Genomic DNA, 22,783 nt, shown 5'->3' with positions numbered 1-22,783 from the left:
CTATGTTCTTCCTGCTTGGCTGTACCCCAGTTTGCATCCCCCTGCACACTCATCCCCCTATTAGACAAAAGCATTCCATTTTTTATAGTTTTTTATAACTGCCCAAACTTAAAATCATTAACATCTGGCATATTACACATCACTGAGCTACAATCAAAATGTCAAACAGATCTAAACTGAGAATGAACTAACTACTAGGGAAGTTCTCCAAATAAGATGTAACACTTGCAGATTTCTAAGCAGAAGCTTCCCATAAGTAAGTCTCTTGCAGCCAGAGGATCCAAACAACAAACCAAAATTATACAAGATACAGAACTGGTGATTACTACCCAGGATACAGAAATGGGAGGCATATACCTAGGGGAAACTCTTAAGTGAATGGCTGTGTGGCTGACATGAGACTGAAACCATGGAGCCTTCTCTGATGACCATTCAGCATGGCAGGACTGTGAAGTGGCTTTCTCACATTATCCATTATGAGAATTAGTTAAAATGTGGGAACAAAAAGCCACCTAGTTTTGAGAGAAAGGACAGGGATATGAGGAGAGCATCTCAGCAGTGTATTGTGATGTCATCTTGTCAACACAGAGCCAAGTGCTGTAATGTCGGTGCTGAGGTCCGCACATCACTTGTCTTGGAGATAAAGCCAGACCTGGCTTTTCAGAGAGAACTTGGCAGTTCAGCACCCCGGGAGCAGAAAGGCCAGGTGTACTGGGAGGGAAAGTGTTTGAGAAGAAAAGAGAAACCCAAACCATAGAGCCTGGGAACAGACAGGTTTTATAGGTATAGAACAAAGGTGCGGGGGCAGGAGTGAGTAAACAATTAGGGCCAGCGGGGGAGCATGCCCATGGAGGTCCTTCATTCGGGGGTTTGTGATGGTCTGTCCTTGTGCTGCAGACTTGGCGGACAGTGCTAGGAATGCCACAGACCCTGGGGTGATTCTGGAGCGGGAAATGAGGATTCTGGGGTCCTCTAATTGGGGTGAGAGGCCAAAAATAATAGAACATTTATAGATTTCTACATATGAGCACCTCTGAGAAGAGGGCTGTAAGGTTTAGGAGATTTTTTTTTCTGGAAGGGTTGAATCCTGTAGTGTGGGAGCTGTGAGTGTACCCAGGAGCCTGGTCTGGGATAGTTTATGAGGGGAATGGAGCTCCTGGTTCAGGGGGGGCTTCTGCAGTCTGTGCTGGGGAAACAGTTGTGTCTGCTGTGATTGTACTGAGACTCAGAATCTCATGGCTGCACTGTAAAATGTGTCTTTGCCACCATGGCAGAGACATTCATCACAGCTCCCCTTAGTATGCAGAGGACTTTGTTGTCTCCCAACAGGACAGCCAGATAGAGCCCGAGTGTTTTCTTTTTCACAGACCAAGTTCACAAGAGGCCCTGGGCAGAACGCTAATACAAAAATTCCAACAAGGTAAGGAAAATTAGCACAAGCTGGTTGCACTGTTGAATTTAGCAAGCAGAGTTCACCCTCCTGTGACTGTCCTCCCTGTACTGTAAGAAAGAAGGTCACAAAAAGGGAATTCGGTATCCCCCCTAAAGGGGAAGGGCAGCAGTGCCTGATAACTTCTGGAAGAGGGTTCTGACACTGCACACTACAAAGGAACTAGCACTACTAGGCCTGGGTCACAGTAGGAGGAACAAGATGGCTCATCTGAACCCAGCACTCTTTCCTGCCTATGCAGGGGGTCGGACTTGATGATCTATTGAGGTCCCTTCTGACCCTAGCATCTATGAATCTATGACTCTAAGGGTACTTCAATATGCAATGGATGGTGAGGAGTAAAGAAGGGTGTAGGTGAGGTGGGAATTCCAGACAAATACAACCCTCACAAAGAAGCCAACATGAAGTTTCATGAATGCGTCCATGCTTGATATTCCTCTTGAGTTTTTTGCCCAATAGCTTTGTCAGGAAGAAATCAGGATCTCACTGATCTCACAGACCATCCACATTTAAACTCCCACCTTCCTCCACCATTTTAAGAACAAGATAGGAAATTCAGATGTTCCTCTCTGCATCTTCACTGGGGCTGTGAAGATCTGTCCTAGTGGTGACTGCATATGTAATACTGTCATTTTTCATATACTTATACATTGTTATAATTCCCCAACAGTTTTAAATGATATAAAGCCCACCCTATTTTAAGCTGTAGTTCTGAATTTCTGGATGTAATTTTCATCCATTACTTTTCACCAATTGTAACTACATGTGCAAAAGAAAACAAATGCTATGCAGTATTGACAATGGCGACCTTTCAACATTCGTGAATCATGTTATTCTAAAAAATTAGACAAGCACTGATCTTCTGATCTTTTAAGAGATCAATCAGGAGTCAATAGCTGTCACAACAAAATGAGTGGTGAGTTTCTGAGTGGTAGTAATAGTCAGAAGTGCTTCTATTAACTTCCTTTTATAAAAGTAAAATCAATTGGATGAAATTGAAACAGCTCATGGGAAAGGACAAGTTATAATGACCTTCTTCTTTCATATACATTTTGGGGAAAATGTTTCAAAATTGTTGAAATGTCCTGCTTCAGGATTTTCAAACAAAATCTATTTTGGAGCATCAAAATGATGGTTTATTTTCAAAATTAAGGTAAACATATGATAAAAAAGTTAAACATTTGAAAATATAGAAACAAAAATGTGGTTTTGACACAACCAAAAATGTTATGTTGGATTTTTGCTTTATGAGAAATTTCCGGTTGGATTTTTTTTCCTAATTTGGGATAAGAAAATCTTGGAATATCATGGGGCCAAGATGACAATTTGCTGTCAGTTCTGCTAAATAGGTTTGGTTCTGGCTGAGATCCTAGACCTTGAAATACATATCAAAGTCCCAACTCCAGTTCGTTTTGACTATGCTACTTGCCACAGTAAGAGATAGGATGGTGGCCTAGATGGGTGCATTCAGATGAGCATGCATATGCAGCTTGTGACACTGAAGACCCACCTGTGGCGCTGCAAACCACATTCACCGCACATGCAGGCACTTGCTGCACTGCTAATTTGCAGCATGGCAGGGTTGGGGCGGGGGTTTGATATTGGGAGATCCAGGTGTCAAAAAAACCTGTAGCAGAAAAAGCGATGTGGCACATGTGACTGCAAGGTGTTCCACCTGAAACCAGAGCCTGGCCAGCTGTAACCACAGTATTTGTCCATGGGAAAACACATGGGCGTGCTCATCTGGATGCACCCAATGAGCCTTTGGTTTGATACCATTGGGGAGTTTGTATGCTCTTAACTCCCAGGGTGTTTGCCTGAATTGCCCATGTGGTTCAGGCAAGGATCAGAAAGAAGGCAGCCTAGATGCCTTGGAACCATTACGTCTGGAAAATAAAGTCCAATGAAGCTGGTCTCAGTCTCCTCTGTGCTGTGGGCAGATGGTGTATGATAGACCTGAGGTATTCAGAGGCTGTTTCAAATTTAGGGTGCTGTGTAGTGGCTAGGACTGGTTACTTCTGGTCCTGGCAGGATGCTGCCTGAAACACAGTACCCCTCTGAGAGTTTGAGGCCTTCAACCAATTCCCAAGGGCCTGGGCATGGTATACTAATGTGAGTGTAATGTATATGACTTTTCTACACTGATGTAGGGTACAGTGGTGTCTGACATGAACAGAGAACAGTCTCCCAGGGTCGTTGCTACAGTAGATGTCTCTGTGCCTGAGTTCAATGTTTGTACAATGGAGACAAGATTGTGAGGTACTCAAATATTATATTACTTAGGTCAGAGAAATGCCGTAGTAGATAAACTTTACAGCTTAATATACATCACCCTGAAATGCAAAGCCCAACTGCATCTGCTATAAAAACAAGTATAATGGAAGGAAAGGGCATATTAATCACTTTTGTATTTTATTCAATAAAAACCTCGAGTTCCAAAATCCAACAGAATCTGCACCAAATTTTTCTTCTGTGCATCCCATGGAGCTGCATAAATCAGGAGGCTTCAATACAAAATTTGAGGTGTGGTTGCTGTAGGATACACAGGACCTTGCATTCAATAGGCAACAAAGCTAGAGACCTCATTTCCATGAGTCAGTCCAGCTCCTGGCCAGGTGACGTTACGGCAGGCAGGATTATAAATGTTGCTGGTTAGAAGCAATTTAATGGATTTAGTTGCTGTCCAGAGTCTTTGTTGGGAAGTGTGGCATATACATCGAATCAATCAATAGATAAATAAATATCCTTAATGCTCACTAATCCCCCTGATAATGAAGTTCTTGTTACCACATATCAGAGCTGAAAAGGGAGGCAATTTCCTGTATTGTTTAAAAGCTCTGAGGTGGCCTGCACAATGCAGCAGAAAAGTAAACATAACCTCCCTTGGCACAGTCAAAACAAAAAACCTCTCTCATGCCTCTCTTATCCCCCACTCCCCCAGACCGCTTTCATCCCATGCTAGCAGCTGGGTCTTGCTGCTATAAAGACTGGGATATTACAAATAAACGACTGCAGAGCTTTGTTCTGTTCATATTTTTTGCTGGTTTCATTTAAAGCACAACATGTTTTTGCCTCAATTGTGGTCTGTTTCCCACAGGATTTCCCAGCAGGTGAAAACTTTTCTCAGCTTAACCATTAAAAGCCGGCCAATGTCCGACTTCGGGGGGAAAAAGCAGACACTGACCTTGTAAAAAAGCTTGTGTACTGGTAAACCATGGATTGGGTTAGCCTTTTAGCAGCTTGGAGATGTGAAATGACAACTCTGTAGGGATTTTTGACCTTCCTCGCTTCTCCATATATGAATACCATCCCTTATCCCTGGACTGTTTTTTCTTGTTCATGAATCTCTGAACTCCAAGATTCATGAATAACAAAAAACCCCAGAAATATCAAAAAATACTGGTCAAATTTTCTGGTCTGTTTTATGCAGGAGATCAAGATGATAGTTATAATGGCCTGTTCTGGTCTTCATCTCTATTGAAATTACAAGAGAAAATGAACGGGTCCAAAATAAACATGAATTCCGAATTTGAACCAAATCATACCACGGCTGTTTTGCATTTGTAATAAAATATACATTTTTAAGTGGTATGTATTACTGTCTCTTTGTTAGCTATTTCATAGACAAAGCAAACATTTTTGCTTCCCAGACTTTTTGGCTTGTACTCACAACTTTCTACTTTGTGAGTACAAACTTTCTACATCATTAATTTTTTTTAGCTGTTCATCTCAACCAATGGCAATTTTGTTGCATAATTTAGCAAGTGCTTTTAGAGTTTTCATCAGAAATAAAATGAATGTGACAACTAATGGGTCTGTAGGTGAGCTGGGTGATAAAATAAAGAAGAAAACCTTTCTAAGATAAAGTTTCCTCTTTGGCATATGCTTTGAGCAGCAGAGGGCCGCTTGCTGAGTTTTGGCAAGCCATTGAGGGTCGCATGACAGGTAGCCCAGGGCAGATAAATATTAATTTTCTAAATTTTTTAGGGGCCCCGTGGGCCGGATAAAATGGCGTGGCGGGCCGCATCTGGACCCCGGGCTGCATTTTGCCTATCCCTGGTATACAGGTTGCATGAAGAGAACAGTGAGAAAAAATGGTATTTTTACTCTGGTGAGTTACTCTTATAAGTTGAAGTATTGCCCTTCATTTAACATAGTAATGGTTAAGTACATGTGTAGTGGGACTCAAGCCAAAGGGTCACACTGAGGTGGGACCTGGCTGCCATACTCTCAGCAGGTGTCTAGCCCCACCTTTCTATATCCTGCCTGTCATGACTTGCTGTTAATGAAAAGGATATCAAGAGGTGGTACCTGACTGTAGTGCAGCATGTTGAGATGTGCATGGGTCTTGGTGTCTGGGCACCTTACGTGGGGATCCACCTCCCTAGACCCCAAGCCTTTCCACTCGGGTGTTCCCGTGATGATATTGGGGTAGGCACTTGGTTACCTAGGCACCTGCCTTCATGTAATGGAAGAAAGGTCTGACTCAGGAAGCAGAACCAAATGATCTGGGACCAACATGGACTGACCAAGCCCTGTCACTTTGGCAAAGGTCTACTGCCACTGATGTCTGTACCACATAGAAATTAATAAAGTAATACAACATAAATAAAGATGGCTGTCATCTGTTCACAGGCCTAGCTTCGACATTACAGTATATGTCCGTCTGCTTCTCAGGCAGCTAAGTCTCTTTGGGGTTCACCCCCAGTCACAAGCCTGATTCACAGGGTGGGCCTGTATCAGGCCAACCCCTGTGAATAATTAGGGGCCATGAGCACTATGAACCCCTGTAAGACCACCTGGCAGGCACCTGGTATCCAGCATCTGCCAGGTGGTCAGGCTCCTGCTGTGTGAGCCAGAGTCGGGCTGGTCTCTGATGAGATGTCCTTGGCTCCAGTGGAGGGAAGCAGTGTAGCTTGGTACCTACTCCAACATCTCTTCTTTCCTGGGGCTGATGCTGTCCTATAAGGGAAGTTCTAGGTTGACCTGAACCAACCCAGACCCCTGCCAGCCCCCGTGTGCCCTACAGCTGCTGCCAGGGGCTCATCATTGTCTGCAGGTGCAGTCTCCAGGCTCTAGGCAGTGCTGAGCATGCCAGTCACTTGCTCTTGGCCCTGTCCAGGCTCCATGTCCAGGTGGAGCCCAGCTTCCTGCTTTCAGCCCTACTCGAAGGACAAGCGCATGAGGGATGCGGTCTCCTGCCACTTCCCTGCCCTGCCTGGGGGGGAAGCATATGCAGGGGAGGGGTGTGCTACCTGTCCATGGGCCCATCGTTCATCTTTGGGATAGCCCAGGATCCCACGGAGCACCCCAGTGATCTTCGCCCTGGTGAGTACAGGGCTGGGCTGGGTCCCTGCTACAACATGTTTCTACTAAAAACAGCAAATGCAAGGCCTTCAGGAATTTGAGTGCTTTGGGCAGAGGGGCAGAATTGCACCAAAGATAATGAGCTCTATTGCTATTTTTTCCTTCCAACTTGAACATCCTAAAATTTGGAAGGTAGTTTTGTTCAAAAAGTGTAATAGGTCTAGATCAGTGTCTGAAACTGCCTTGCTCACATTGGCGGTTAGAACCGATTTACTGTTGTGGAAGTCTTTTGCTATCTCTAGCTGTTTGACCAGGAATTCTACTGTGCAGCTGAAAAACTTTTACTGATGAAGTTTCATCAAAACCAAACTACAGTCCTGACAAGTAGTAGTTTTCACAAATCTCCCTTTTCCTACAGAAACAGTTTTGTCAGAAAAATCCTGATCAGCTGTAACTCACATTATACTTAGGTTCTGATCATACTTTCAAACTGAAAGTTTCTTCTCTAATTAGAAATGAAACCACATATTTACATAATCTCAATTAGGTTTCATGATTAACAGTTCAAATAAGTAGAGACAGTTCAACATTTGTCATTTAAAGGGACATATCCATTTCCAATTCAAAAGGAAAAGAATCTTAAAATTGAAAAAAAGAATCTTTTTTTCTCATGGGCACTCCTTAAGTAAAATACTTTGCCACCAGATTTAATTTAAAAAAAAAAAAATCAGAAGCACAGTATGTGAACTACAGTGTTTAGTTTTAATTTGGAAACTATTCTATCCCTGATATCCAATTTAACAGCAACCCACAGCATGCAGGCATTAGTCAGAATAGAACATGAGGTAATAAATCATTGTCTACAGCCAGGCCATAATTCCATAGCTCCTGGTGAGGGATATTTTACAGATAACTGCTTTATGACTAGGAAGCAGTAATGGCCTAGTATGGAGACAGGCATTGCACCAGGAAGCACTAAATCAAATAGCAGAATAGATGCCAAGAAGAGATGTTACTGATTATTCTTTTCTCTCTTTTCTCTCTTACATGCATCAAAAGTTACTGTCTTAAATGGAGCTGTTGAGCTTTGTGGACAGAATTCCTATAATGGGGCACTTACACACCCAGAGGGGATAATAGAATTGCTCCTACATTTTAGTTGGTACCTCAGAGTTGATCACAAGCTGCACTTTGGTCATTAACTAAGCAAAATAGAGCTCTGCCCTTTATGGAATCACTGTTATTCAAATTAATTCACTTTAAAAAAAAATGACATAAAACATTTTCATAATGACAAAACATTTTATTTTGACCTTTTTAAAGGAATGTTTCAAATTTTCATTTTAATCTGACCTTTTTCTTTCTAAATGTATTGTACTTGAAGTTAGAAACCCATGTTAAAAATGCTAAAAATGTTTACCATGTTTTCCAGTAAGCAGTGGTCTAAAATTAAAGTGAGCCTTATACAACAAAGCTACATAACAAAAAAATTGATCATTAAAATAAAAAATTTAATATAAAAGTCAATAAAAATTTTATTTTAGAATTTTTTTTTCAAAATATAATCATGGGGGGGGTCCTATTACATAGGTGCACATTGTACACTGCAAAATATGGTTAATACAACAGCATTTTAATTTTACAGTATGTAAATTAACCCCAAATTAAATATTTTTCATATGCGCATGGTGTGAGGAATTCTGAAGTTTTTGTTTTTGTTCACTTCCAAAATGTGAAAAAAAATATTAAATTTATGGAATTCCCCACAAAACCAAAAGCTGGTTCTGAGGAAGCTCAAATACCAGGATCTAGTGGTCTAGTTGTCTTCTTTGCTTGGCAAAATTGCAATGACTCCATTACTGAGCAACTTCCTCAGAGATGGCAGGATGGTTGGATTTTACCCCGTATCACATATATACATAACATAAGTAAGGTTGGGAGTGCTGCAGAAAATAATCCTCACAATCTCTCTCACATTTGACTCAAAAGACATTTCAAACATTTAGATTTTCCAGGAATTTATCAAGATGCTCAGCTCCCTAGTGACCAGAGTAGAATATCGAAAATTTTTTGTGAAAGTTTGCTTGCACTATTATTATTCCCCACCAGACCCTAAGCAGGACATGCTAGACATCATCCAGAAGAGCATATTGCCACAGGATTTCCAGCCTAGTTTTGTGAAGGCAACCTGGTTGATTCAGACTCAAATTTGTGCTGCTACTTGATGCTGCAGTGCATGCCCCTGCCTGTGCGCTTTGCAGCGGGGCACATCCTGCTACTACATGTGCTGTGGTGGGGAGGAGGGGAGGAGACTGGCTCGGGCACAGGGTGTCTCCACAAGGGCTAGCCAGCAGGCAGCTCCTATGCTGAGGCACCCTGTGGCCTGGCCAGCCAAGGAGGGACACACAGATAGGGGAGCAGGCAGCCTAGGACTCCCTGTGCCCCCATCTCTGCCCACTGTGGACCATCCTGTGCTGAGGCACCCTACACCCCAACCAGCCACTCCCCAGCTGACTCGAGTACAGTGTGCCTCAAGATGGGGGAGCAAGCAGCCCTGAGCTGCCTGATCACTTGTTTCCAGGTGCCTCAGCACCTGGGCTCCACTGCGGAGCTCCCTCATTGAGGCACACTGCACACCAGCCAGCTGTGGAGCAGCTGGCTAGAGTACAGTGTGCCTTGAGACAGGGGAGCAGCTAGCCCAGGTCTGCCTGGTTCCTCATATCCATGTACCTCAGCATGGGGCCTTTGCAGCTCCAAGTGTGGGCAGGGGAGGCAGGTTTGGCACTGGCTGGGGCACAGGGTGCCTCAGCATGGGGTTAGCCAGCAGAAAACCTCTGCACTGAGGCACCCTATGCCCTGGTGAGCTGGGGAGTGGCATGTGGAGACAGGGGAGCAGGCAGCCCAGAGCTGCCAGTGTGGAGCCCCCACACTGAGGCACCCAGCACCCCAGCCAGCCAGGGAGCAGCTGGCTAGGGTGCAGAGTGTCTTGGGACAGGGGAGCAGTCAGCCTTGGGTTGGGGGTTCTGTAGTGGAGCCCCTGTGCTGAGGCATGGGGAGACAGGGGGACATCCAGGCCTGTACCCCAGCCAGCCGGGGAGTGGCTCTCTGGGGTGCAGGGTGCCTCAGCGCAAGAGCTCTGCAGTGTGTAGAGATAGGGGAGTAGGCAGCCCTGGTCTGCCTGCTCCTGTCTCTGCATTTCTCCTGGCACACGTCACTTTGGCATGGTTTGCACCACATTTTCAGGATTTATTTTGGCTACCAGGAAATCACAGTATCAAAAATTTTCCCCAGCACTGCAAATTAGCAGTGTTGCACGCAGATTAACATGCAACTCACATGGTTTGTGGCACCACAAAGAGGTTTCTGGTACCACAAATCACATGTGCCTGCATATCTGGATCCAGGTTTTAGTCCAACATTGGAAATTCAGATGCTTTCTCAACAGGACCCAACTGTTGCACTTTCTCCATTTAGTAGGTGGATCTATGAACACTGGGCCAAATGCAGCCCACAGATAAGTGGATAGCACTGTACTTAATTGATCGGTCCACTCCTGTTTATACCAGGCTGAAATCTGGCCACCATTCATTCTTTCCACAAATACAACAAATAACTGAAAGGAGCAAGGCTGTACAGCATATGCCAAAGCTTTTATGTGAAAAAAATTGAATAATAATGTCTCATTTTTAGGTCACTTAGCTATTTTTCTTCTACTTTAACATCCACATTAGTGTCCACCCTATACCAATCAACACAGAGAAGTGAATCTGCAGCCAAAAAGGGACTCTTCTGCTTTAACAAAACTATTTTTTCTATCTAGACCCATTTTTCCCAACAAAACCTGACATGAAGATTTTAGGACAAAAAAAAAAAAAAAATGCTAAGACTGGGTCAGCTGCCAGTTTGCACTAAAAATGGGAAAAAATAAATGTTCCTGATGGTTAAATTGCTTCCCTACAGAAGGCAGCAAACAGAAATCAGGGAGGGTCATGAGCACGGAATGTTTGGGGAGTATCGGGCTGCTAACTCTCCACCTATGAGGAGATAAAAAGACAACTTGGATTTCTACAGAAAATGTGACTCACAGTAAAAGAAACAAGAGGCCTTTTGTTCTTCAAAAATGAAACCTAATGAGAAAAATATATTCCTAGTCACATGACATAATCTAAATAGGGGTTGGTAGATTTAAAGACTGGACACTCAACCAGTACAAACCCCCTAGCTCCCCTGGAGCTGTGCTAATATACACAAGATGAGTATATGACCCAGATCCAAACTGATAAACTACATGTCTAAAAGGGGTTCAGTGTCATTTGGGTACCTACAGCACAAAAATGATGTAGGACCACTGATTTAAAAGATTCATCTCTAACTGTTCTGCTTAGTAGCCATTACTAGATCCCCAGATTTGTCTAGTCCTTATTTGAACCTGGCTATACCTTCTACCTCTACAACTTTCTGCAGTAATGAGTTCCACAAGTTAACTACATGCTGCATAAAAAAATTACTTCTTAATTTTAAATCTGTCTCCCACTAATTTTAGTGGGTGCCCCCTGTTTCTAGTATTCTGGGATTTGTACCCTGGCAGACATTACCTTTAAGACATGATTAACCAGTTAATCACTTCTTAAGTAGTAACCTGAATGCACCTTAATGCAGATGGCCTGATAAAACAAGCAATAAGCCACAAAGTTATTACACAAAATATGTTTAATAACTTTGTGGCTGGTTCTCATCGCATCTTAAATTACATGTGTGGAGTGCACAGGAGTACCGATCAGATAACTTCTGCTCCCAGTCTTGGGGTCACATTGTTGGTACTGGATTATGACCCAGATTCCTTGCTCTGGGTGGACCCAAACCCTCAGACTGACCACAACTTCTTCCATTTGATAATAGGTAAATTTTATTGATACACAGTGATAGCAGATAAGAATAATGCAGGCAACGCAAACAAAATAAAAGCCCCTCCCTCCCTCCCTCCCTCCCCCCTTCCACCCCAGATTCAATATCTGCTAGTCCTAGGGTTTACAGAGGGAAGGTATGTTTGACCAGTATGCAAGCTTCACCCTGTTGTTCTTCCTTGAATGTCAGATGTCAGCAGCCTGGAGGTCGAGAGCCAAGGCCCAAGGCCCACTGCCCACCCCAGTGGGGTGGGTGAGACAGGCTGGTGGTATGCCCTCTGTGCATGGTGGCCTCAGGTTCTTTCTTTGGGGCCCTTTGCTGCTCTGAAACCCCTCCTTTAGTATTCTTTCTCCTCCTGATGAGTCTTCATCTCTGCATACCATTAATTGCTTTCCCTGTGGTCACCATGGTGTCCACATTCTGTTCTGTCAGCATATTCCTTTTTTTCCACAAACCAATCACATGCACACACATTAATTTGGTCATTTACCAATGTCTTAATTTGGGCATGCCCCAGCCTCCTAATTTGGTCCATCCACCAAAACCAGAAATCCTAAGGGCTTTGCAGTTTGGCACTATGACTTGGTGCCAGTGCTGCAAGCCTCATGTAATGGATACACTGTTCATGTTTTTCCAGCCTGTTTATGCCTGCTTGTCCATTGGCTTCAGACATAATGTCTACCTTGAAGGAAACTTTGCCACAAACAGATTTTTATAAACCAATTAACCCTTGCTGTTTCCCTGGACCATTGTTGTAATGCAATATAAAATTCAATCTACTTTACCTATAAGCCAGTTCCTAAAAGCAAACCTCTAAATATGATTTTCTAGCCATCAACATCAGAGTCAAGGTCTCTGATGTGCCCCCGAGGCTGGGAGCCATGATTGTTTTGTTGAAAGTTTTACTTTGCACTGTCGGGCTCAGTCGACTCTTCTGGCTCTCAAAGTGACTCTGGCTCCTGTATTGTGCTCCTGATAATGAATCCTACATCCACGTCTCCCAATCCATCGCAGCTTTCCAGCTTCTCCAGCTAGACATCATTCCACTCCCCTCTGCCTCCACATTCCCAATCACCCCCCTCTCATTCCAGCATGCTCTAGTTTCTTCCCTGTCTTCATTCGGGGCTCTCCTGCTCTCCATGACCACTGTAGCTTCATGGAGCAGTTGCTCTGGAAGCTTGGCTCCCTTTTTTCCTTAATTGGTTCTTGCCAGTATATGACTCATACCGTCACCATCTCTCTCTCTCTTTATTACACATCTTCCCCTTAAGACTCCACTAGGTGCCTTTTTTTCCTATTTCTAGCTTTATGTTTTTGGATGTTTGTTGACTTTGGTTTACATTCAATGCAGGTTCTTCTGATCAGCATGGAGATAAAATGTCCACCACCACATTGGTCTGGCTGGGCCTGTATTTGATACAGAAATGAAAAGGTTGTACAGCTAAGGTCCACTGGGTGATCCAAGCACTGTCAGTCTTTGTGGTCTGTAGCCACTTTAGAGGAGCATGATCAGCAGGGATCCTGGTTTTCCATGATAAAAAAATCACAAATTCTCTGATAAAAAATCCCAAAATCCATGGTGAAAATAAAATGCCACCTCACAGCCCTGCTGGTGTCCCTCACTTCCCCACAACCCCCCAGTCCTGCTTGTGCCCCTTGCCCCTCACCCACAGCCCCTGCCCCCCAGCCTTGCTGCAGGGGTCCCCCAGCTGCCATGGCTATGGGGCCAATGACCCAGGTCTGCAGGCCCCAGCACCCAATGGAAGACGGTGGCTGCTACAGCAGGAGGACAAACTGGCTCCCCCCTGCTGCTGCCTGCTGGAGGCTCAAGCAGGGCCAGCTCCCAGTGGCAGCATGCACTCCTGGGAGGCAGGGGTAGGGCGGATGTGCACTGACCCCATGCACGCAGAGGAAGTGTGGCCAGGGCAGCATGGAGCTTGCAGCAGCAGACAGCTTTCATGCGTGGCCCTGTTGTGCCCTGCCGTGTCAGTCACACACACTGTGCTCTGGAGAGCCTGGGAGAGGGCAGCAGGGCAGGAAGTGCAGCTTTTGTGACACAGGGCTTGCAGCTGGCCAGACACTCCAGTTGGCAGGGGGTTTGCAGCCTGCCTGCTCCCAGCCAGAGTGCTTGGCTGGCTGGAAAACCCCGCAGCTCCAGGCCAACTGCAAACCCCTCCTCCTGGCCAGAGTGTCCGGCTGGGGAGTGCCGAAGCTGAATGGGGGCTGAGGGAGCGGGGAGGTTTGCAGTTGGCTGGGAGCAGCAGGGGTTTCCAGCTAGCTGAGCACTCTGGCGGGGCGTAGGGAGTGGGGAGGCTGCAAACCCCTTCTGGGCTGGAGTGGCTGGCTGGCTACAAACCTCCCTGCTCCCTCAGCCCCTAGTCAGCTTCCCCCTCAGCCCTGCCCCACAACCCCCAAGCCCCACTTACCTCCAGCAAGAAGAGTGTGCCTGAAGCAGCCTCTGATAAGTGAGTGTGTCAGACCCTGCCCTTCCCCCCTGGTTTCCCCACCCCTTTAGCAAACAGCTCTGGGAGGCTGGGACTCTGCCAGCCTGCAGAGCTCTTTGCAAAAAGGGGGAAATCCATGGTTTCTCTTCTAAAAGGGAAAATCTGTGTTTTCTCTGATAAAAATGGGAAATCAGTGGTTTTCTCTGTTTTTCCATGGGAAACAGAAAACCAGGATCCCTGATGATCAGTGATTAAGGTAAACTCCCGGACGAGAAGATAATAACAGAAATACTCCACCCCGCACTTGATAGCTAAACGTTCTTGTTTGATTGTTGCGTACCTTTGTTTATGGGGGTTAAGCTTGTGACTGGCATAGGCTATAGGCCAGTCCACTCCTTCATGTTGCTGTGACAGTACTGCTCCCAGAGCTTGATTGGATGCATCTGCCTGTAGGACAAAAGATTTCTTGAAATCAGGGCTCTGCAGTACCACTTCCTTGCATAGCACTCCTTTTTTTTTCCTTAATTGGCTCTTGCTGGCGTTCAGTTCATACCGTCACTGGCTTTCTCTCTTCATTACATGCTCCCATCCTTTAACAAGTTCATGGTCCTTGCCTTGTTGACACTGAAATTCATCTGCCACTTTCTTGCCCACTCAGACTTGTGAGATCTTTGTCAGCAGAGGTGCCACACAGACGTTCTCTGCAAGGGTTCCTCAGCTTAGATACTTACTCTCCACAACACACTTACCCTTAAGCCCCCTATTTTTTATAGGTCCCGAGGTCCCACCTTGATACTGATCTTGGAATATATGGGATAGCAGGGGTTGGTAAGGAGGAGGGAAGCAGCTGTTTGAATTAATTTTTTCCCGAAGTTGATTATTTTTGGTTGGGGGGATGGAAGTAGATATTGGATTTATTGTAGGTTAAGTAGATTGCTTAATTTGGAGAAAGGTACCATTAGGAGCCTAAGACAGATTGACATTTTGGCGTGTCCCATTATAAGTCTAAAATAACTAACTACTGGTATATAAACTCAATGTACCATTAATACCTTTATTAGTATTTCACTTCCACTAGCTGGTGATGCTCCTTCAAAAGCTGTAATTGATGTAAATTGGTTGGGGGGGGGTGCTCTGGAAGTACTTCTGGTCCACTTCTGGGGTCCTGCTGAGCACACAGGGGGCCCCCCCGCGCTCATGTGGGATGCTGCATCCACCCTAGCATTGCAGCATTCACGAGCTGTGCCTGGTACCTCGAGGTATGTAGAAAAAACATTTAAAGCTCTGTCTATGGACAAATCACTTATTCTTTGAATTATCATTGAATCTTCAGATTCAGATTCAGCTGAATCGAATCAGGGACAGTAATCCAAATCAACTAATCAAATCACCATCCCCAATCTGATCCGAATCCAAATCAAATCTGGCCCATTTCGCACACCATTACTATTTGGCTGTGGTCTGGACACTTAGTCTCAGCTACAGTGTTATGCTGAGACCTAGCAGCTAGACTCATTTGGCCCCCCCCCCAGCTCCTACTTCGCTTAGCCCCCAGGGAGCCATGCGACTGGAGCCTTGAAAACAGACTGCACAAACAGGCACGCTTGTCTGCCCGGTGTGCGAGTTAGCGTGGGAGGTCACACAGGAGGTTGAGCGGGAGGGCCCATGGCCCTGCCTGTGAGCCCCTAGGGTAGGTAGTCACAGTTAGCCAGGCTACCACCAGTAAAATGCGGATGGGCACATGCCACAATGCAAGGGTCCCCTCGGGGTCTACGGCTCCCTGCTTTGGCTCCTCAGAAGCCTCTATCCACATGGAGCCCATGGTGCTGGGCGCCATACAGATGGAGCCTCTGGCTCTCGCCTGCGGGGGCTGCCTGACACTTTTTCAGGCTCTGGGGACTGGGAGCATGGCCACCTCCCCTTGTGATATCTTCTCCCTTTTGGGGTCTCTGGCACGCCAGCTGGAGGAGCTCTAGGCTGCAGTCCAGAGACTGTGTGCCATCAGGGATGGTGAGTGGGAGATAGACTCCTATTACCAGGCTCTCCAACCCCTGGAGGCAGAGGGTAGACCAAGGTCACCTTCCAGGACAAGGGAGGACTCGGGGACCTCCCATGCTGTCCAGCCAAGGGGTTGGGCCAAGGTGGTCAAGGGTCCAAGGCCCACCACACCAGGGTCCCTGCCCCACTGGAGCTTTGCAACAGGTATGAACCTCTTGCAGCTCCAGTAGGCAGTACAGGCTCAACTGTAGCTACCACTCCCACTCTCCCTAAGACAAAACACAAAGTGTTTGTCATGGGAGACTCCATGCTGAGGGGGAATGAGGGGGCAATCTGCCACCCCAACCCCTTAGCCCAGGAAGTCTGCTGCTTCCTGGGAACCTGTATCTGGGACATTGCGGAGAAGATCCTTGAGCTCCTCCAGCCCACTGACCATTACCCTATGCTCCTTATCCATGTGGGCATGAATGACATGACTTGGAGTGCTCCCTGCCAGGTCATGAAGCACTACAGGGATTTGGGAGTGGGCCTACAGGGGTTGGGAGCACAGGTGGTGTTTTGTTCAATGCTCTCAGTCTCAGGCTATGGACTGAGGAGGAAGAGGAGGATTGAGGTAGTAAACCAAAGACTGCAGTGCTGGTGTCATTGGGAAGGCTTCGGCTTCCATGATCACAGTCCACTCTTTGGTGAGAGAGGCAGTGAGCTGCTGGGAAGGGATGGCCTCCACCTCTCTCTGCTGGGGAGGTGGCTCTTCTCAGCCAGACTGGCTGACCTGATCCACCGGGCTTTAAACAAAGCCCATCGGGGGATGAGGGGGGACTACCGCCACTGCTGGCCTGCTGAGCAACCCTTGGAAAGCCAGCAGATGAAGGCTCGTAAGGGAGCCCACCCCTGCTCCAGCCCTGGAACAATCTGTGGGCAAGGCAAGGGCCCCTAAAAGGACACTATCCTGCCTGTACACACATGCCAGGACCTTGGGGAATAAACAGGAGGAACTTGCCCTCCTGCTTAACACAAATAATTATGACATCATAGGGATAATGGAGACCTGGTGGATTCCAACCATGCCTGACCACAGGTATAGACAGCTATATCCTGTACAGGAGAAATCAAGTGCGCAGAAGGGGTGGGAGGGTAGCTCTCTATGTCAAGGAAAGCTATGCGTCCCTGCAAGCCAACATTGGCGCCCAGGGTGGACGACTGGAGACCCTCTGGGTTAAAATTTGTGGGGAACATGGCACAGGGGATACAATGGTGGGAGTCTATTACAGACCTCCTGCCCAGGATCAAGAGCTGGACAAGGAGCTTGCCAGGAAATTGACTGAAGCTGCATGCTCCCGGTGCATGATTGTCATGAGAGACTTCAAATACCCTGACATCTCATGAGAATAGCGCTCAGTCAAATCCGAACGGTCAGAAAGCTCTCTCACATGCATGGATGAGCTCTATCTGATTCAAGAAGTCAACAAGCCAATGAGAGGTAAAGCACTGCTCGACCTGGTACTGGCTACGGTGGACGACCTAATCAGCAACCTAATGATCGAAGGGAACCTGGGTGACAGTGACCACGAGCTGATCACCTTCACCATCTGCCATAAAGCTGGCAAGTCAGTCAACATTACAGAAGTCCTCAATTTCAGGAAAGCTGACTTGACAAGCTCAGGAGGCTTGTCAGTGAGGCCCTAAGGGACCATGACCCAAAGGGGAGGGGAGTTCAGGATGAATGGTTGCTCCTCAAGGGAGAGATCCTGGATGCACAAGCAAAGTCTATCTCATCTCAGAGGAAAGGCAGCGAAAGGGCACAGCAGCCCCCTTGGCTCCGCAGGGAACTAGCGGACCTCCTGCATCTAAAAAGAAAGACCTACAAAGGATGGAGGCCTGGATCTACCTCCAAGGAGAAATATTCTGCACTGGTCTGGACCTGTAGGGAGCAAACCAGAAAAGCCAAGGCTGTGACTGAACTCCAAATAGCTACAGGTATCAAGGACAATACAAAGTCCTTTTTTTGATATGTGGGGAGCTGGAGGAAAAGCAAGAGCAACACTGGACCCCTGCTAAACCAGATGGGACAACTGACAGTTGATGCCCAGGAAAAAGCCAACTTGCTAAATGGATACTTTGCATAGGTTTTTCACCAGTCCCAAGGGGTGTCCCTGCCCATTACAGGATGGGAACGCCTGAGTGAGGGTGATTCCTTACCCTCCATCAATGCTGACCTTGTGAAGGAACACCTTGAGAGGCTGGACAGCTGGACACCTTCAAGTCAGCCATCTCTGACGGTTTACACCCCAGGGTACTCAAAGAGCTAGCAAGCACCATAGTTCAGCCCCTGGCATGGATCTTCAAAAACTCCTGGTGCTCTGATGAAGTACCCGAAGATTGGAAGAAGGCCAATGAGGTGTCTATCTTCAAGAAAGGGAGGAAAGTGGATCTGGCAAACTACAGGCCCATCAGCCTGACCTTTATCCCAGGGAAGTTCTTAGAAAAAATTATCAAAGAGACCATTCTTAACAGACTGGCCGATGGCAGCATCCTGAGGGATAGCCAGCACAGGTTTGTTGTGGGTAGGTCTTACTTGACCAATCTTATTTCCTTTTAAAACCTATCACCTGGACAAAGGAGAAGAGATTGATGTCATATATCTTGACATTAAAAAAGCCTTCGATTTGGTATCCCATGATCACCTCTTAGCAAAACTGGCCAACTGTGGCCTCGGCTTGATCACAATCCACTGGCTGGGGAATTGGTTCTGTGGTTGGACCCAGGGGTTGGTGGTTGATGGAAGTCAAATTGTCATGGTGCTCAGTGACCAGTGGGGTCCCTCAAGGCTCTTTCCTTGGGCCAACACTATTCAACATCTTTATTAATGATGTGGACATTGGTATCAGAAGCGGACTGGCCAAGTTCACCGACAACACCAAACTCTGGGGTAAAGCATCCGCACCTGAGGACAGGAGGGTGATCCAGACTGACCTTGACAGGCTCAGGAAATGTGCGGACAAGAACCTGATGGTGTTTAACACTGAAAAATGCAAGGTTCTCGACCTCGGGAAGAAGAACCTGCAGCATCCTTATAGGCTCGGCAGTGCTACATTGGCTAGCACTATTGATGGAAAGGACTTGGGGTTCATGACTGACCACAAGATGAACATGAGCCTCCAAAGTGATGCTGTGGCTAGTAAAGTGGGCAAAACACTGGCTTGCATCCATAGATACTTCTCAAGCAAATCCCAGGATGTTATTCTCCTGTTGTACTCGGCCTTGATGAGACCGCAACTGGAGTACTGCATCCAGTTTTGGGCTCCACAATTCAAAAAAGATGTGGAGAAGCTTGAGAGAGTGCAGAGGAGAGCCACATGCATGATCAGAGGTCAGGAAAACAGACCTTATGATGAGAGGCTGAGAGCTATGGGACTCTTCAGCCTGGAAAAGCGTAGGCTCCGGGGTGATCTGGTGGCCACCTATAAGTTTATCAGTGGTGCTCACCAGGATCTGGGAGAACATCTGTTCACCAGAGTGCCCCAAGGGATAACAAGGTCAAACGGTCACGAACTCCTTCATGACCATTTTAGGCTGGACATAAGGAAGAACTTCTTTACTGTTCGAGCCCCCAAGGTCTGGAATAGACTACCACCGGAGGCTGTTCAAGCACCTACTTTGAATGCCTTCAAGAGAAATTTGGATGTTTATCTTGCTGGGATCCTTTGACCCCAGCTGACTTCCTGCCCCTGGGGCAGGGGGCTGGACTCAATGATCTTCTGAGATCCCTTCCAGTCCATTCTCCTTTTGAGGATATTAGGACTGGGGCATTGCTACTGTTCATAGGGTGTCGCTCTGCTGGTCAGGCAAGCCCTGGATATAAACAAGAGAGAAAGGAAAAGGGCAATTGAGGGAGAAGTCACTACAAGTCCCCTGGATAGAGGGACCATGCCCAGAAAAGAAACAAAGTAAAAAGAAAAAAAATAGAACCCAAGGCAATGAAGATAGGACTTACGCAAGAGCAATAGACATGAAGTAACTCAGTTAAGTTGAATTAAGGTCTGGGTGGGATTCTGCTTAAGTTGAAATTCATAGTTAATTGATGTAAATGAGTAAGGATAGCCTTGCTCAGGGCAAGCCGATAATGGATGTAAGTTTAAATATGGATAAATAAAGGACATTATAAACCTGAACAGGATGACGTAAGGCTGTAATTTCAAAAATGTTCGATAAGTTAGGCGCCCTATAAAGAAGAAAAAAAGGAGAAGCTAAGGTGTGTCAAAATTGTCCTTCTCAATATAGATTGCGGACTATTATGATGGTAGATAATAATTAACACTTGTTATAACACTGAATATTAACCAAGACGTGGCAGACGAGAGTCGGTAAATACCGTTATACTATCCGACAGAATAACCTGATGTACAGAAGAGGAGGAGAGTACACCGGGTTAGAGGCTAAACCCCCGCACAACAAGTGGTGCATTGACCAGGAATTTGACGATGGCCTAAAGTGCAAGGTATGCATGGAAATGCAGCCAGGCTCAATGGGGAGTCCTGAACTTTTTCAGCAAACATTACATCTGGTGAGCCAACTGCTCCAACAACAACAAACAGCTCAACAAATTGCTCTTGAGGAAAAGTGGCTCCAGCAGCAAGCATGGGCTCAACAGAATTAAGTGGAATTAAAGTTACCCAAGATAACTCCAGAGGATGACCCTTAAGCCCTTTTGGAGAGTTTCGAACGAGCCGCATTGCCTCGGGATTAGCACTCCTGGATGTGGATTTTTCAGTTTGTTTTTCAAACAAAAATGTTGGGGTGGGGGAGGGGGAATTGCTCCAGTCAAACTGAAAAGGACATTTTCTCAAAGATTACCTGAAATGAAAAAAATGAAAATTTTCATTTTGGTTCAACCCAAAATATTTCTTTCAACATGAAACAAAATATCTTATTTATTTTTGGATTCTTCAACCCTCTTTACTTTTAAGTTATTTTTAAATAAACAAAATGCCATTTTAAAATGAGTCAAAAAGTTTCATCTCAATTCATAGATGCTAGATACTAGGGTTGGAAGGGACCTCAATGGATCATAAGTCTGGCCCTCTGCCCATGGCAGGAAAAAGGGCTGGGGTCATGTGACTCCATCCAGGTGCTTGTCCACTCTCTTCTTGAAGACCCTCAAGGTAGGGGAGGGCACCACCTCCCTTGGAAGCCCATTCCATATTCTGGCAACCCTAACCATGAAAAAGTACTTTCTGATGTCCTAGCTAAATCTACTCTCTATCAGCTTGTGGCCATTGTTCCTGGTTATTCCAAAGGGTGCCCTGGTAAACAGAGCATCTCCTATTCCCTGCTGCCCCCACCTGGTGAGTTTGTATACTGCCACAAGATCCCTACTCAGCCTTCTCTTGCGGAGGCTGAAAGGGTCCAGGTCCCTCAGTCTTCCTCACAGGGCCTTCCCTGCAGGCCTCTAACCATATGAGTGGCCCTCCTCTGGACCCTCTCAAAGTTGTCCACGTCCCTCTTGAATTGCAACACCCAGAACTGCACTCAGTATTCCAGCTGAAGCCTGACCAGTGCCGCATAGAGGGGAAGCATCACCTTCCTGGACCTGTTCGTGATGCACCTACTAATGCATGACAAAATGTGGTTAGCTCTGCTAATGACTGCATCACATTGACGACTCATATTCATCTTGGAGTCAACAATGACTTTGAGATCTCTTTCCACTGCTGTGCTGCTGAGAAGGTCATCCCCCAGCCTATAGGTGTGTTGGTGATTTCCTCCCTAGGTGCAGCACCTTGCACTTGTCCTTGTTGAACTGCATCCTATTGTTCCCTGCTCACTTGTCTAACCTATCCAGGTCTGCCTGGATTTGGTTTCTTCCCATCATTGTGTTTGCTTCCCCCCATAGTTTTGTGTCATCTGCGAATTTGGACAGAGGGCTTTCCACACCCTCATCCAGGTCGCTGATGAAGATATTGAACAGCACTGGCCCAAGGACCGAGCCTTGGGGGACCCTACTGTCCACATCTTTCCAGGTCAATACTGACCCATCTACCACCACTCTCTGGGTATGACCCTTAAGCCAATTTGTCACCCACATGACTGTATAATCATCCATGGCACAGTTATGCAATTTGTTTACGAAAATAGGATGTGATACCGTGTCAAAGGCCTTCTTAAAGTCCAAGTAGATGACATCTACCTCAACTTCTGCATCTAAGTATTTAATGACCTAGTCATAGAAAGAAACAAGGTTAGTTAGGCAGGATCTACCTGTTATGAACCCATGCTGGTTGCCCATCAGCATTATCTTACCTGGTGGATTCCTACAAATGTGATCCTTGTTAATTTTTTAAAGGGTTTTCCCAAGGATAGAGGTGAGACTAACTGGTCTATAGTTATCCTCCTTCCTCCCTTTCTTGAAAATAGGTACCACATTGTCCCTTTTCCAGTCCTCTGGGGCCTCACATGAGCACCATGAGTGCCAGTGGCTCTGGCTAATTCTTTCAGCAACCTTGGAAGGAGCTCATCCAGTCCTGCTGACTTAAACACATCCAGCCTCTCCTAGTGTCTCTTTACCAAGTCAGCACTGACACTAGGTGGGCTGGTGTTCCTCCTGCTTCTAATGAATTTTGGAGATTTGTCTCGTATACCCCCTGCATTAGGCGGAGATCCTTTATGTAGGTTAAGAACC

Source organism: Alligator mississippiensis, chromosome 6, assembly GCF_030867095.1.
Source record: "Alligator mississippiensis isolate rAllMis1 chromosome 6, rAllMis1, whole genome shotgun sequence".
Taxonomy (NCBI): Eukaryota; Metazoa; Chordata; order Crocodylia; family Alligatoridae; genus Alligator; species Alligator mississippiensis.
The sequence above is the reverse complement of the archived record's forward strand: the minus strand, read 5'-3'. Positions refer to the sequence as shown.